The 15,836-nt window shown below is 44.1% G+C and overlaps 1 pseudogene; it reads right to left on the bottom strand.

Moving 5' to 3' along the window:
• Positions 1-210: 210 nt before the first annotated feature.
• LOC120286373 overlaps positions 211-15,836 on the bottom strand; it is a 28,083-nt pseudogene continuing 12,457 nt past the window's right edge.

The following is a 15,836-nucleotide window of genomic DNA, read 5'->3' as shown; positions in this document are numbered from 1 at the left end:
GCGTGCGGACGTGTGGTAGCTGCAGGCGTTGTCTCGGTGGAGAGAAAGCGCTACAAGAGAGATTTTGGTGGAGAGAGAGCTGCTTCGACGGAAGAAAAGAAGGAAAATGAAAAGCAAAGCAGGAACCGATGGAGTCGGCGTCGAAGGGGAGAAAAGAGGAGAAGCCGAAGGAGGGAAGCAGCTGGCAAAGCTTGCTAAAGAAGCCGCGGGTGGGGGAAAATTCAACAAACATTAGCCATCCAATTAATTACACATTCAGATGCATGCTTACCCTTGTTTGTATTGCAATTGGAGAGGCCTCTAAGGACATTGTTAGCGGAGGAGGGATCCAGTTTACTCGCCAACCATCGCAGGACAATATTCTTACAATCATCAACGTTATTTGAGTGCTCAGGTGAGATAGGATTCCCATCTGAACTCGACATGCCATTCAAGGATAGTTTCTGGGCTGCATCTAAAATTGCGTTTTGGCAAGTTTGGTCACAGCACTCCTTGACAGGATCGATTTTTTGACAAGCAGTTAGAAGTCTTGAGGTGTCCACGCTGCTCTCAAACTCATTGACATCAGTGATAGGCAGGAGGCTGCGGTGAGGTTTGCAGGAGAAACAGAGCATATGCTTTGAAGAGTTCCATTGGCACCTTGAGCCTCTAGGATTGTTAGAACATCTGAGAGGCAATGGTTGGAATGAGTTGCATTTAAAGCAAGCATCCCAGAGTTTTTACTAGACTGCCCCATGAGAATGACCAGCGTGGCATCAAACTGAGGACAACATACCACATTAGCTAAATATGGCGCAAATGAAGCCCAACAGTCCGTCGCTGTTATACTCATGATGCTTTGTGCCGCTGAAAAATTCAAGCTGCAAAGTCCTGATGAACCAAAACCAAAACCAGTAGAAAATTAGGCCATGTGCACTGCCCTCCACAAAAAGATAGTTCTACTCCAGTCAAGAAAGTCAAGTGGGATAGGCCTTGATTGACCAAAATCTGTGTGGACACAAGAAAATGCAGGATGCTTCAAACTCTCGTACAAAGAAGACACAGGGTTTAGTCAATGCCAGAGTAACTGTCACATTTCACATCAGTTTGCAATCATGGATGCAGTTACCCTGCATCATTGCCCAAAATCCTGTCACGTGTCCATGAATAATCCACTGTTGTACGTGATTCGAGAAGAAGTGATGCAAATGGGAGCTTCAATATTCAGGTCAAAAGCTAACTAAAAGAAAAGGGTGCTCTAAAAGCATGGTAATTGGGAAGCTTTCCACAATAGTCATACTCAGGAAACTCAGCGTCGTTTGCCCCAAGCACACGCGGGATACTTTTAGCCAAGCATAAGTGACATTGTTTAGGCAAACCTTTGTTCCTATGGTATTTGAGCAAGTGAATCGCACCTGATAATTTGGGCACAGTGGCATTTGTGAATGGAATCAATGGTGCAGGAGCTAAACTAGGAAGAAAAGGTTGAGGTTCTGCACTGGGCGAGATTTTTGGAGTCACAGCACTTCTCTTTATTGAAACTAAAGCATTGTGTTCATCACCAAGAACTGAGCTGGAATAGGAGACATTTAAACCTGCAGAGACAAAGGAGCTACATGATTGATAGCCTGTCATACACACGAAGGAAGACGTGAATATTGCTGATAAGCAGAGGGTTACCCACTTGCATTGATTTGCTGTACGATAAAATTAATAACACTAAAGTTCTCACTTTTGAATAGTAAATGGTTCTAAAGCAACACAACATAACTTGGAAATTACAAATTTGGGTCCAAGCAGACCCTAGAAGCCACCTTAGAAAGTTGTGAAAGCAACATTCTGAGTTTCCTTCAGTCTGAGAGAACATTGCACAAAATAGACACTATAACTTCTGTATCACAAGTTTCCCACAGACTGGAGAATGATTTTGTTAGCAGGAATATTACAGACCATCCTGCTGAGTTTAGCTCAGTTGATTTACCACCTAGAAACCCATAAGCACATTCTAATTCTCCTGCAAGTAATTGTCGCAAAGAAAAAAGGGCTTTGAAAACCTTCACTATCTTAACTACACAGAAAACCCAATCTGATAAGCTACCATCGCTGCAAGAAACTAATCGGGTCAGTCAGTAAGACTCCCAGCAAAACCATCAATTTAGCTTTTCATCAGTATTCATAACAATGTGTTCTGCAGCACAACTTGGCTAAGAAACTTGCATCCACACAAGACACCACCAATTTATTCTGCATTATGGACCTGAAACGTGATGCCGGTTGCCTTTTCATAGCCCTCTTTGGAAATCAAAGCGCATCCCTAGTTTTAGCAATTCTTCATTGAACTTCCTCAAAAACTGATGTTTTTATTGGTGATGGGCTAAAGGCCCGTCCGCCCATGCTGGGCCCAAAAGGCCCGGCCCACGGGAATAAGGCCCGTGGATGGGGGAAGGTATAAAAGGGAGGAGAGAGAGAGAGAGAGATGACAACGTTTTGATGAACGTACGTCTTCTTCTCTCCAACGTTCTCTCCCCCCTAAAACAAAAACAGTAAGCAAACGGCGACACTGTCTTCCCTTCAAGGCTTCATCGGATTGAACAGGGCCAGATTTTCTTCCTCTTATCGGCGTCGGTGTCTAATTTGTGGCTAACAAGGTACGCTCAACTCCGTGGTGTGCTTTACGATCGGTGATACGTGTTTTCCCGGGCTTCGTCTTCCGCATTGATTTAGGGGTTCGATTTAGTGTCGAATCCGGTTTTCGGGGATCCGTTATTCCCAATATTGGTATCAGAGCCCTAGTTCACGTTTTTCCCGACTTGTTTGACGTTTTTTGATTGATTTTTCGCGAAAACCTTCGGCCGTACGGATCGGGGAGAAAATCCCGACACCCGAGCGCTGTTCGGCCATTTTTCTGAGTTTTCGTAAGTCGAAATCGAATTCCGAAGACACTGGGAGAAAGGGCTCGTCGAGACGAGTCCGACGACATGTCGTGCGTCGCCGGAGGACGCCGCACGCGCCCACACGCACGGCCAGAAGCCACTGCATGTGGGCGCCACGCACTTGAAGCGCTGGCATCGGCCAGCGCATGCGCCACACGCGCCGGCGGCGAACCGGCGCATGGGCGCCGGCGGCTGGCAAACCGGCACGCGCTGGTCAACGGACCGACACGTGTTGACGTCAGCATGACGTCACCCAACGGTCAGTAACCGTTGGGGGTGACGTCACTGATGACGTCACCGATGACGTCAGCAATGACGCCGGTTGGCCGGGCGGTCACTGGCCGGCGACCCGACCCGAACCGCGATGCCCGGCACGCGCGCGGCACGTGCGGGATGACGTCTGCGTGACGTCAGCCCGCGCACGAGCGCGGCACGTGCAGGCTGTTCGAGCGAACCGGCCCGACCGGTCTGACTGGTCCGATGACTTGACCGTTGACCCGTTGACCGACCGTTGACCGTTGACTTTGACCGTTGACCCAAAAAAAAAAAAGGAATTTGTTTCTTTTTCAATTATGTCTGTGTGGGTTATAGGTAATTCATTTTTTATTCTGCATTTGTTGCATGAATCATGGAAATCATGTATTTTCCATTTTGTTTATTGTGGATTAAAAGTGATCTATTTTAGTTCGCATTTGTTGCGGGAACTATGATGCGTTATGCACGGATACCCGCAATCCCGAGAACGGACGAAGGAAGAGCTAGACGAAAAGGCTGATGAAAGAGTTAGGCGATTATCGGTGGCTTGATGGTGATTTAGTATCACATATGGTCAAGGTCAATCAGATGATATATGAAATCATCTGGAATGGTTATCTTATGCCGGACTTTGAGAATGTGCCGGCTTTGATGAACACTCTTCCACCTATATGGCAAGCAGTGTTAGATCGGCTATGGGAGGTTAACGTGGTCCCGGATTACAGGGGGCTAGTGGAAGCTTTTGTAAGAGAGTACTATAGGATTGAGTTGGCCAAAACTTCAACCCTTAGATTGAGCACCACATGGCGCAGAGTGAATGCGCCTTGGTGGCGACATGAGAGCTCTCCAAAAGTTTTTCCATGGTTGGCAAATGTGCCTTCAGTTTTCTCAGATGTTTTGACTAATAGATTAGAAGGGACATTCCCTAATTATTTCTTAGATTAGTTTGGGATGTTATTGAGTGTGAATATCTTTTTCTATGTCGATATTTTCTTCTGTGTATATTACTTAGTGTAATGGATTATTGTATTATGTTGAAAGCATTATTGTTTTATTGGATATCAATTATATGTTGCTTTCTGTTATTGCTGGTTGCTGTGGGTAATTAGCTGTGGATAGTTTAGAAGTTTTTGTAGCTTCACGAATTGATTTTGCATATGACAATCATATTAATGATAGTTTTAAGTTAGGATTTTGGAGGATGATTGGAAACGTAGTGACATTTTGATTCTAAAACCTTACTTGAAATTGTTCATTAATATGATGGGTCTGTGCAAAAAGGGATGCATAAATGATAGGCATTAATTATTCGTGCATATAAGTCTGATGTGTTCAGATCGATGATTCAGCAACTAAGAACGTAATTGCTGATATGAACGGCAACAATTGTGGAATATTGAATATGAAGATTCAATATGTACTGGAAAAGCAAGAAGCACTAGAAGCTCTTGACCATGTTATGGAAGATCTTGAGGATGCTGTGCGCCACCTTGAGCTGGTAAAGGACCGCTTAACGGCATGTGAGCTGAAAATAGAAATTTGCAATGCTAGTTCTAGCTTAGAAAGGGCTTTGAGTTCTAAGCGCAATCGTATTGATTCGTTCAATATGTGGGAATGCAAAGGATCAAGTCCTTATTGCAAGAGATCAAGAGTTAACCAACACAAGAGAGGAAAACGTCCTCAAGTGAAGAAAATGTCAAGGGTGAGGTGTTACAATTGTGACAAGAAGGGTCACTATGCTCGCGACTGTCGTGAGCCAAAGAAGGTAAACACCTTTTGTACATTTGAGAACTTTACTTTTGTGTCAAGTTCTGAATTATTGGCTGAATCCAATCCTTTGTGGACTGTAGATTCAGGAAAGACAGATCATGTAGCGAAGGATAGAGAATCCTTCGTGGAATTCCGACGATACCAACTGGAACTAAGTGGATCTATGTGAGAAACAGCTCCAGAGCTGAAGTTAAAGGGATTGGCACCTGCCAATTGAACATGCGTGGTGGACGCAACTTGTTCCTACATGATATTCTATATGCTCCGGAGATTCGTCGAAATTTAAGTGTCTGTTTTTTATGTTGGTTAAGCTTGATTTTGGTATGAACTTCCATAATAAAGGTGTAAATTTGTGTTTAGATACAAACTACTATGGTTGTGTTCACTTTCTAGATGGTTTTATTGTACTGAATGTTGATTGTGGTGATATCAATATGTTATTCCCTTGTTTCACGTCTTTTACTTCATGTGATAATGATGTGAATGTGTGGCATGCTAGACTTGGTCATATTGGCCAACAACATATGAATAGACTAGCCAAAGAGGGCTTGTTGGGCAATATTGAAAAAGTCGATTTGTCCATATGTAAGTATTGCCTAGAAGGGAAAACGACAAGTAAACCATTTGGAAAAGGAAAAAGAGTTGACGTTCCTCTGCATTTAATCCATTCTGACGTTTGTGGTTCAATGAATGTGAGAGGAAGGCATGGGGCTATTTATTTCATCACTTTTATAGATGATTATACTCGATTCGGATATGTTTATTTGATTTCTCATAAATCTGAAGTATAAGTTGTTTCAAAAGGTTTATGAACTTGGAAGAAAATCAATTAGACAAGAAAATAAAAGTATTGAGATCCGATCGAGGTCGAGAATATTTATCTGATGAGTTCAGAAGATAATGTGATAAAAAGGAATAGAAATATAGTTGTCTATTCCATATACTCCTCAACAAAATGGTGTTGCAGAGAGAAGAAACAGAACCCTATTGGAAATGGTTATGTCCATGATGGCGCATGCTAACTTACATATCACATTTTGGAGTGATGTGTTGTTAACTGCTACCTATATACTTAACCGGGTGCCTTCCAAATCAATTGCTTCCACTCCATATAAGTTGTGGACAGGTAGAAAACCGGACTTAAGTTTTCTTAAGTTATGGGGTTGTGCTACCTATACTCATGAGTCCTCTCACAAGTTTAGGAAATTGGGTCCCAAAGGAAATAAGAGTATTTTCATGAGATATTCCGAATACTTGAAAGGATATGTGTTCATAGGTGAGCAGGAAAGTTGGAGTATAACTGAATTTGAATCACAGGATGTCACATTCTTAGTGGATGAATTTCCTAAGAAGGGCGAAATAGGGGAAGATTACTCCCTATTTGAAACCTTGGATCAAGATAATGATATTAGTGGAGTTCGTCCATGTGACATCCTGAAATTCGACCCCGTTTCGATAAAATGAAATGTGCATTTCGTCGACGTGCCTATGGTCCTTTTTCTCTGAGCTGATCACTCACGAGTTAGCTAACCTATTGGGTGAAGCCGTTAAGGGATATAACCGCGGTAAAATCCCTAAAAGCTACCTAATTGGTTGGATTGGACTAAAATCGCGTCCGGTCGATTTTAATCATGAAATTTAATTCGTTTTTGGGAATCGAATATTCGGACGTGTCACAATTCATTTTTAGGACCGTCTCATCGTCTATCGACTTATTGCCAAGTCCGAAATTTCAAGAAAGAAATTATCGGAGGAAGATTTGAAGACCGAAAGAAAATCGAAAGGGAAATGGAAAGAGAAAAGAAAAGAAATAAGAGAAGTATTATTATTTGAATTATTTTTCTCTCTCCCCTTTTCTCTTTTTTTTTCTCTCTATCTTCTCTCCTTCCCCCTTTTTCCCCTCCCCCTTTGTGCGTAGCCTCCCCACCGCCCACCTTTTCTCTCTCTTCCCTTTGACTAGTCCAAGCTTATCTTCTCTCTCTTCTCTCTCCTCTCTCTTCTTCCCCCAACCCCACGTGACCCGAACCCCCTTCTTCTTCTTTCTTCTTCGGGCGAGCGAACCGAAATGGAAGAAGCCGAGACAGCAGCCCGTCGCCCATCGCCGCCGCACGGAGCCGAACCGCACCGCCGCAACTCGCCGCCAGGCCACCGTCTCGCCGTCCGCGCACGCCCCGAGTTCGTCGCGTGCTGCCACCCCTTCCTCGTGCAATCCGGCCTCTGCTCAGCCCCTGTTCCAGCCCGTCCAGCCATCTCCGGCCGCCATTTGACCTCGCCGGACCTCCACCGGCCTTCCCCCGCGCCTTGCCGCCCTTGCCGTGGTTGTAGGTTGCTGTTTGTGTGTTTTTCCAGCCATTCCAGCAGACCCACGAAATGGGTTTCCAGCTGGTTCGGGCCCGTTTTGGGCCGTTTCCCGGCCCCGAACCCGAGCGGTGCTTTGGGAAGAATCGTTCCTCGCGTCGCCGCCGTCGGATTGATCCGATTTGTGCGCGATTTGGTGAGTAATCTCACTAATCCAGGATTAGTGGCTAATTATGCTTTAAGCTGGTTTAGATTTAATTAATTATGTTTAGGTTGTTAGATTAGAATAAATTAGCAATTATTAGTCAATTGTGATGTGATTTAGATAAATTGATTGTGTAATTAGCAAGTAGACGTGGTCTACTAATTATTGGAAGTGCCTCGGGATTTTTCCCGACCCTTAGTGGGCTCCAATTAGGCTTTTCGGGCCTAAGTGGATATTTTTGTATTTAAATATTAATTTTCGGAATTAAATTAAATAATTATTTATTTTCTGAAAATTCAACTGAGATGGCTCGGGACCGGAAAATTATGCTGATGACTGTGGTGAAGTCCGTTTATGTAATCGGGCTTTATTTTGAGCTAAATTGAATTTTTAATATTAATTATTTAATTTTCGAAATTAATAAATAAATTAATTATTTTTCGGAAATTAAGATTTTGATGGCCGATGACCGAAATCTCGTGCCGATCGTCGTGGCGCAGTCCGTTTATTTATTTGAGTTCTACGTTGTATGGAATTGAGTAAATTGTGATATTTTAGGGATTTACCCTAAATTGATTGGAATCGATTGAGATTGAATTATCGATTGGTGAATGGCCAAGTATGTTTATTCAGCATTTATAATGCTTTGTTGAGTTAATTTAATTATTTGATTGAGTATTGATTGGTGAATGGCCAAGTATGTTATTAAGCATTTATAATGCTTTGTTGACTTGATTTAATTATTTGATTGAGAAATCGTTGGGCATTGGTTGTCGATATTGAAAGTGAACTGGTAACCACTTGAAAGAGGACACGTGTGCCCGGTGAATTGGAATGTCACCTGGAGAATGCACGTGAGTTCGGTGGTTGAATATGTCACCTTGGCGAAAAGGTCGCTGAGAGAATGCACGTGGCTCGGAGACTCGGTATGTCGTCTGGAGAATGCACGTGGCTCGGTGACAGGATTTGGCATCTAAAAGGACACGTGGCTCGGTGATCTGATGCGTCACTTTGGTAGCGAGTACCTTAGAGAATGCACGTGGGTCCAGCATTCCGGAATGGCATCTAAAAGGGCACGTGGTCTCGGCGAATTGATGCATCGCTTTGGTGAGATGCACCTAAGAGAATGCACGTGGGCCCGGCATCTAAAAGGGCACGTGGTCTCGGTGACTTGATGCATCACTTTGGCGAAAAGGTCGCTGAGAGAATGCACGTGGGCCCAAGGTTCGAGGCACGTGAACTCGGAGACTTGGAAGGTCGTCTGGAGAATGCACGTGGCCTAGCTTTTAAATATCCCACAGTGGGGATTGATTTGTTTGGCATGTAATCGACTAGGTCGATGCTTTGATTTGATGTTGTGAATTGATTGCCTGAATGGAAATGACCGTGAGTGGTCTTGTTGGAATATAATCGACTAGGTCGATTTGATCGATGCTTCGATCGGTGATATGATTGCTTGGGTGCCTATTATGAATTGTACTGACTTGCGGGTGGGATCGAGGCCAAGGTAAGTCCTCTGCCCTGTGCGTGTTTAGGCAGCCTGTAGTATAATAGTTTATCTAATCGGGCTTAGTGGGGTAGAACTCGGCGAGACGTAGTCTCATCCCAGTTTGGGGAAAACCATTTCAGGACCCCGCTGAAGAGCTGAGAAGGAGGAATCCGAGAAGGAAGACTCGGAGGCGAATCTTAAGGAAAAAGATTTTTGAAGGAAGAAGGCAATCCTGAGAGGGGCCTTGAGTACGGCCTAGTTTGTCTAAGTTCCTGTCTTCTTTTGAGAATCCATTTTGATGTGAATAGTTTCAAAGTGGTTTATGGTTTGTATAAAAGTTTGGTTATGAATTTCAATATGAAATATATGGCCCTGCTTTTCTATCCCATCGTTTTATTGTCTGGGGATTTTAACTGCTTCCGCATGTGCTTAATAAATGAAAGGGTCGGCGATACATAGTCCTGGGATATCGCATTATAAAATCGACCAAGGTAGAAGGATGTGTGCGTGCCCGAGGATCGGGGCGTGACATCCAGTTTAAGTGGTATCAGAGCGAGGTTGAAGATTGGAGTGATAAGGAGCGTTGACCATGGGATAGTTAGTAGGAAAGGCCTTTAAATTCATGCTGATGCATGTCCGTGTTAGTTGAATGCTAAATTTGTTTGTTGTGTGTGGATCGCTCATCTTCTAATCCGGTGTGGATTTGGAAGACGGGTTGCGGTGTAAGACGAACCATGAGCGAGCGGGAGCTGAGAACTCCTAGTGGGAGGACAATGTCCTCTCGTGACTCGGGATGATGCACGACAAAGGTCGTACCTGAGGTGGTTGTGGCGAGTGTTGGCTGCGGCTGCTCAGTGTAAGAGTACCACCGCGAGGTTGGTACTAGTGTAGCAGCGTCGAATGATCCTAAGTTCGATAGGATCGTTCTGATGCTAGTGTTCCTTGGGAACTGGATGAGCCAGCAAGCTCAGGATCAAGCCGCTGTTGTTGTTGTCGCTATCGCAACCGTTGTTGTCGCCTTGCATGCTGAGATTCAGAGTGGAGGTGTGATCCAGGAGCGAGTCATGGCATTCGAGTTGAGGTATAGATCCAGTTCAGGCAGAAATGGAAATCGGTCAGGGAAAAGACTGAGGTTGAGAGAAAATTCTATTCCACTCACGAGGAAGGGTGGGATAGTCAAGTCAGCTCGAGCATAATAGATCGGGTTGTTTTCGGACGTGATGATGGAGATCGGTATTATGTCCTTCATAGGATGCGAATTTATTTGGAGTATAGTTAACAGGGATATCTGGTCAAGAGTGGTCCTAGCAGAATGATGGGGCAACCAGAAAGAGTGCATGCCTTCGCCTAATAGAAAATAGAAGATGCACCAGATAAGTGTCAGAATTGTAGAAGGAAGCATGGATAAATCCAGTGTCCGAGGATGACTAGAACATGTTGTGATGATGACTAGCATGGCCATCAAGTGAAGGATTGTCGTGGAAGTCCAAGGTAGCATAGGCATCGCTATCATGGGTAGAACGCCACTAGGATGGCGAAAGGAAGGGGAGTAGAATTGATCTTGCACCGATTAGAGAAAGAATGTGTTGGAGGTGATCTTATCGATCATCGTAGCTGAGTTTGTGCTGAGTTGGTTGAACTTAAATTGTTAAGTAAAAGTGAGAAAGGGAAATCATTAGCAACAATTGTGCTTGATTAGTTGCTGAAGTGTGAAATTAATGCCACATGAATAGTGTGGGCTTATGGAGCATCTTGTGATGATGAACCTTGTTCATGGAATAATCCGGTTTAGTCTATTAGCTTGCGAAAATAGCAAGATTATTAAGAGTCGAAAAGAATTTTGATTTCATTAATCTCGTTGGCTAAAGACAATCCGTTTGTTAGACAAAGGTTGCCAAGATTGATCGACAACAGTAGTGGATGTGTCGGTTGAGAAATAGAATGAGAAGAAGGTGGCCGTGATACAGAAAATTTCTAAGATAGTTCCAAAGGAATTGCTTGAGTTACTGCTAGAAAGAGAGTTTGAAATTGTAATTGAGCTAGCACCAGGATAGAGCCATTCTCGAAGGCTTCTTACCAGCTGTCGTTGTCTGAATTGGTTGAATTGAAGATGCAGATGTGAAGATTGATGAATGAGGAATTCGTGTGTATCGGTGCATCACTTTGGGGAAACATCAGTTTTGTTTGTGAGAAGAAGAAAGATGGTTTATTGCGAGTGTGCATCGACTATTGTTAACTCAATTAGGGAAGATCAAGGACAAGTGTTCCTTGCCAAAGATCAATGAATGATGTGACTAGTTACAAAGAGTATCGATGTTTTAAAGGTCGACTTGAGATTATGAAGTCGTCAATTACGAACCAGGAAGGAGGTTGTACGAAAGACAGCTGTTCGTACTTGGTATAGTCTTTACGAGAATATTGTAAGATCGTTTGGCTTGGTGAACACTCCAGTTGCTGTCATGGATTTGACAATTAGAGTGTTCAAGGAATATCTGGATCAGTTTGTGATTGTGTTCATTGATGATATCTTAGTCTATTCGAGAAGTGATGAAGAGCATGGGAATCATCTGAGATTAGTGCTTCAGACCTTAAGAACTCATCAGCTGTATGCTAAGTCTAGCAAATGCGAGTTTTGGTTGGCTCGTGTTGCGTTCTTAGGTCATGTGATTTCCGGAGAAGGAATCTCCGTCGACAGAGCAAGATAGAAGCCGTGATCAATTGGCGAGACCGACATCAGTGTCAGAGATCAGAAGTTTCTGGGGTTAGCAGGTTATTGCAGACGGTTTGTGGAAGGGTTCTCATCAATAGCGTCGCCTCTGACAAAGCTCCTGAAGAAAGAAGAGAAAATTTGTATGGTCAGACAAGTGCGAGCGTAGTTTCCAAGAGCTGAAGGGAAGGAAAAGCTGACTACTGCACCTGTGCTGAGGATTCCATCTGATCCTGGAGGATTCGAGATCTATAGTGATGCGTTATTCAGGCGATTAGGTTGCGTGCTAATGCAACATGGCAGAGTTGTTGCATACGCTTCCCGTTGGTGGAGATCTCATGAATGGAATTACCTAACGCATGACTTAGAACTCCCAGCCATCATATTCGCGTTGAAGATTTGGAGGCACTACTTGTGTGAGGAAAAGTTTCAGATCTTCACGGACCATCAGAGTCTCAAGTATTTGTTCTCTCAGAAGGAGTTGAACATGAGACAGTGTCGATGGATGGAATTGTTGAAGGATTATGACTGTGATATTTTATATCACCCGGGAAAGGCAAATAAGGTTGCCAATGCATTGAGTAGGGAGTCTTCAATAGCACAAATCTTGATTGAGGAGTGGAACTTAATCGAGAGAGCTCGAGATTCGGAATTCAAATTTGAGGTAGGCCACCTCTCAAGTTTTATGGCCATCCTCAGAATTGAGCCGGATGTCCAAGTCAGGATCAAGCAGCTTCAACCGATAGATCCAGACATGCAGAGAATTCTTCAAGAGGATACCGAGAAAAGAAAAGCTGATTTTCAGATTGCTGATGACGGAACTCTAGGGTTCCAAGGACGTTTGGTTGTACCTAACGATGTTAAGCTTAGAGAAGAAATTTTATCTGAAGCACATCGTAACAGTTATAGCATTCATCCTGGAAGCACTAAAATGTATCAGAATTTGCGTCAACACTACTGGTGGTCAGGTATGAAGGCGGACATCGCCAAGCATGTGGCCAAGTGTTTGACTTGTCAGCAAGTAAAAGCCCAGCATTGCAAGCGGGAGGACTTCGCAACCTCTCGCGATCCCAGTGGAAATGGGAACATATCACGATGGACTTCGTGACCGGACTACCAAGGAGTCGAAGGGAATGATTCGATTTGGGTAGTAGTCGACAGTGACAAAGTCGGCTCACTTCATTGCGGTTCGAAAGGGCTGAGTGCGGATAGACGCGCGGACCATATGTGCGTCGTGGTTCGTATGCATGGAGTGCCGGTTACGATAACATCTGATAGAGACCCGAGGTTTACTGCTTTTTGGAAGAGCTTGCATAGTGCTTTAGGTACAAAGCTTCAGTACAGTACAGCGTATCATCTTCAGACGGGTGGCCAGTCTGAAAGGGCAATTCAGACTCTTGAAGACATGCTGAGAGCGTGTGTAATAGACTTCAAAGGAAGTTGGGAGGATTAACTTCATCTGGTGGAATTCGCCTACAACAACAGTTATCAGCAGAGCATCAAGATAGCTCCATTTGAAGCGTTGTCTAGCGAGCATGCGAGAACTCTAGTGTGTTGGGATGAAGTTGAAGAAAGGAAGATAACAGGCCTAGAGTTGGTTCAACAATCGGTAGATGCTGTGGCGTGATCGAGAGACAGATTAAAGGCAGCGCGAGCAAGCAGAAAAGTTATGCGAGATAAGCGTCGAAGGTCTTTGGAATTCCAAGATGGTGATCACGTTTGTCTGAAAGTGTCACCAATGAGGGGAACTTTGCGCTTTGGTAAGAAAGGCAAGCTGAGTTCGAGGTACGTAGGTCCGTTTGAGATTCTTGAAAGAATCGGAAACCTAGCGTATCGTCTTGCGTTGCCGCCAAGTTTGGCGCAAGTGCATGACGTCTTTCACGTGTCGAGGTTAAGGAAGTATGAGCGACCCGACCCACGTGCTCAATTTCGAGAATGGACGTGGATGACCGTGTGTCATACGTGGAAAGCCCGGCTCAAATTGTCAATCGCAAAGAGCAAGTTCTGCGTACAAAGACCATTCCGTTGGTCAAAGTGGTGCAGCGGCACCACGGTGTTGAAGGAGCGACTTGGGAGACTGAAGAGTCGATGAGACAATTATACCCCCACCTTTTTGAGCAAAGTGTGAAAGGGTTTAAATTTCGAGGACGAAATTTTTATAAGAGGGGAAGAGTTGTGACATCCTGAAATTCGACCCCGTTTCGATAAAATGAAATGTGCATTTCGTCGACGTGCCTATGGTCCTTTTTCTCTGAGCTGATCACTCACGAGTTAGCTAACCTATTGGGTGAAGCCGTTAAGGGATATAACCGCGGTAAAATCCCTAAAAGCTACCTAATTGGTTGGATTGGACTAAAATCGCGTCCGGTCGATTTTAATCATGAAATTTAATTCGGTTTTGGGAATCGAATATTCGGACGTGTCACAATTCATTTTTAGGACCGTCTCATCGTCTATCAATTTATTGCCGAGTCCGAAATTTCAAGAAAGAAATTATCGGAGGAAGATTTGAAGACCAAAAGAAAATAGAAAGTGAAAGGGAAAGAGAAAAAGAAAAGAAATAAGAGAAGTATTATTATTTGAATTATTTTTCTCTCTCTCCCTTTTCTCTTTTTTTCTCTCTATCTTCTCTCTCCTTCCCCCTTTTTCCCCTCCCCCTTTGTGCGTAGCCTCCCCACCGCCCACCTTTTCTCTCTCTTCCCTTTGACTAGTCCAAGCTTATCTTCTCTCTCTTCTCTCTCCTCTCTCTTCTTCCCCCAACCCCACGTGACCGAACCCCTTCTTCTTCTTTCTTCTTCGGGCGAGCAGAACCGAAATGGAAGAAGCCGAGACAGCAGCCCGTCGCCCATCGCCGCCGCACGGGCCGAACCGCACCGCCGCAACTCGCCGCCAGGCCACCGTCTCGCCGTCCGCGCACGCCCGAGTTCGTCGCGTGCTGCCACCCCTTCCTCGTGCAATCCGGCCTCTGCTCGGCCCACATTCCCGCCGTCCAGCCATCTCCGGCCGCCATTTGACCTCGCCGGACCTCCACCGGCCTTCCCCGCGCCTTGCCGCCCTTGCCGTGGTTGTAGGTTGCTGTTTGTGTGTTTTCCAGCCATTCCAGCAGACCCACGAAATGGGTTTCCAGCTGGTTCGGGCCCGTTTTGGGCCGTTTCCCGGCCCCGAACCCGAGCGGTGCTTTGGGAAGAATCGTTCCTCGCGTCGCCGCCGTCGGATTGATCCGATTTGTGCGCGATTTGGTGAGTAATCTCACTAATCCAGGATTAGTGGCTAATTATGCTTTAAGCTGGTTTAGATTTAATTAATTATGTTTAGGTTGTTAGATTAGAATAAATTAGCAATTATTAGTCAATTGTGATGTGATTTAGATAAATTGATTGTGTAATTAGCAAGTAGACGGGGTCTACTAATTATTGAAAGTGCCTCGGGATTTTCCCGACCCTTAGTGGGCTCCAATTAGGCTTTTCGGGCCTAAGTGGATATTTTTGTATTTAAATATTAATTTTCGGAATTAAATTAAATAATTATTTATTTTCTGAAAATTCAACTGAGATGGCTCGGGACCGGAAAATTATGCTGATGACTGTGGTGAAGTCCGTTTATGTAATCGGGCTTTATTTTGAGCTAAATTGAATTTTTAATATTAATTATTTAATTTTCGAAATTAATAAATAAATTAATTATTTTTCGGAAATTAAGATTTTGATGGCCGATGACCGAAATCTCGTGCCGATCGTCGTGGCGCAGTCCGTTTATTTATTTGAGTTCTACGTTGTATGGAATTGAGTAAATTGTGATATTTTAGGGATTTACCCTAAATTGATTGGAATCGATTGAGATTGAATTATCGATTGGTGAATGGCCAAGTATGTTTATTCAGCATTTATAATGCTTTGTTGAGTTAATTTAATTATTTGATTGAGTATTGATTGGTGAATGGCCAAGTATGTTATTAAGCATTTATAATGCTTTGTTGACTTGATTTAATTATTTGATTGAGAAATCGTTGGGCATTGGTTGTCGATATTGAAAGTGAACTGGTAACCACTTGAAAGAGGACACGTGTGCCCGGTGAATTGGAATGTCACCTGGAGAATGCACGTGAGTTCAGTGGTTGAATATGTCACCTTGGCGAAAAGGTCGCCTGAGAGAATGCACGTGGCTCGGAGACTCGGTATGTCGTCCTGGAGAATGCACGTG

Source organism: Eucalyptus grandis, chromosome 1, assembly GCF_016545825.1.
Source record: "Eucalyptus grandis isolate ANBG69807.140 chromosome 1, ASM1654582v1, whole genome shotgun sequence".
Classification (NCBI taxonomy): domain Eukaryota; kingdom Viridiplantae; phylum Streptophyta; class Magnoliopsida; order Myrtales; family Myrtaceae; genus Eucalyptus; species Eucalyptus grandis.
The sequence above is the reverse complement of the archived record's forward strand: the minus strand, read 5'-3'. Positions and strand labels throughout refer to the sequence as shown.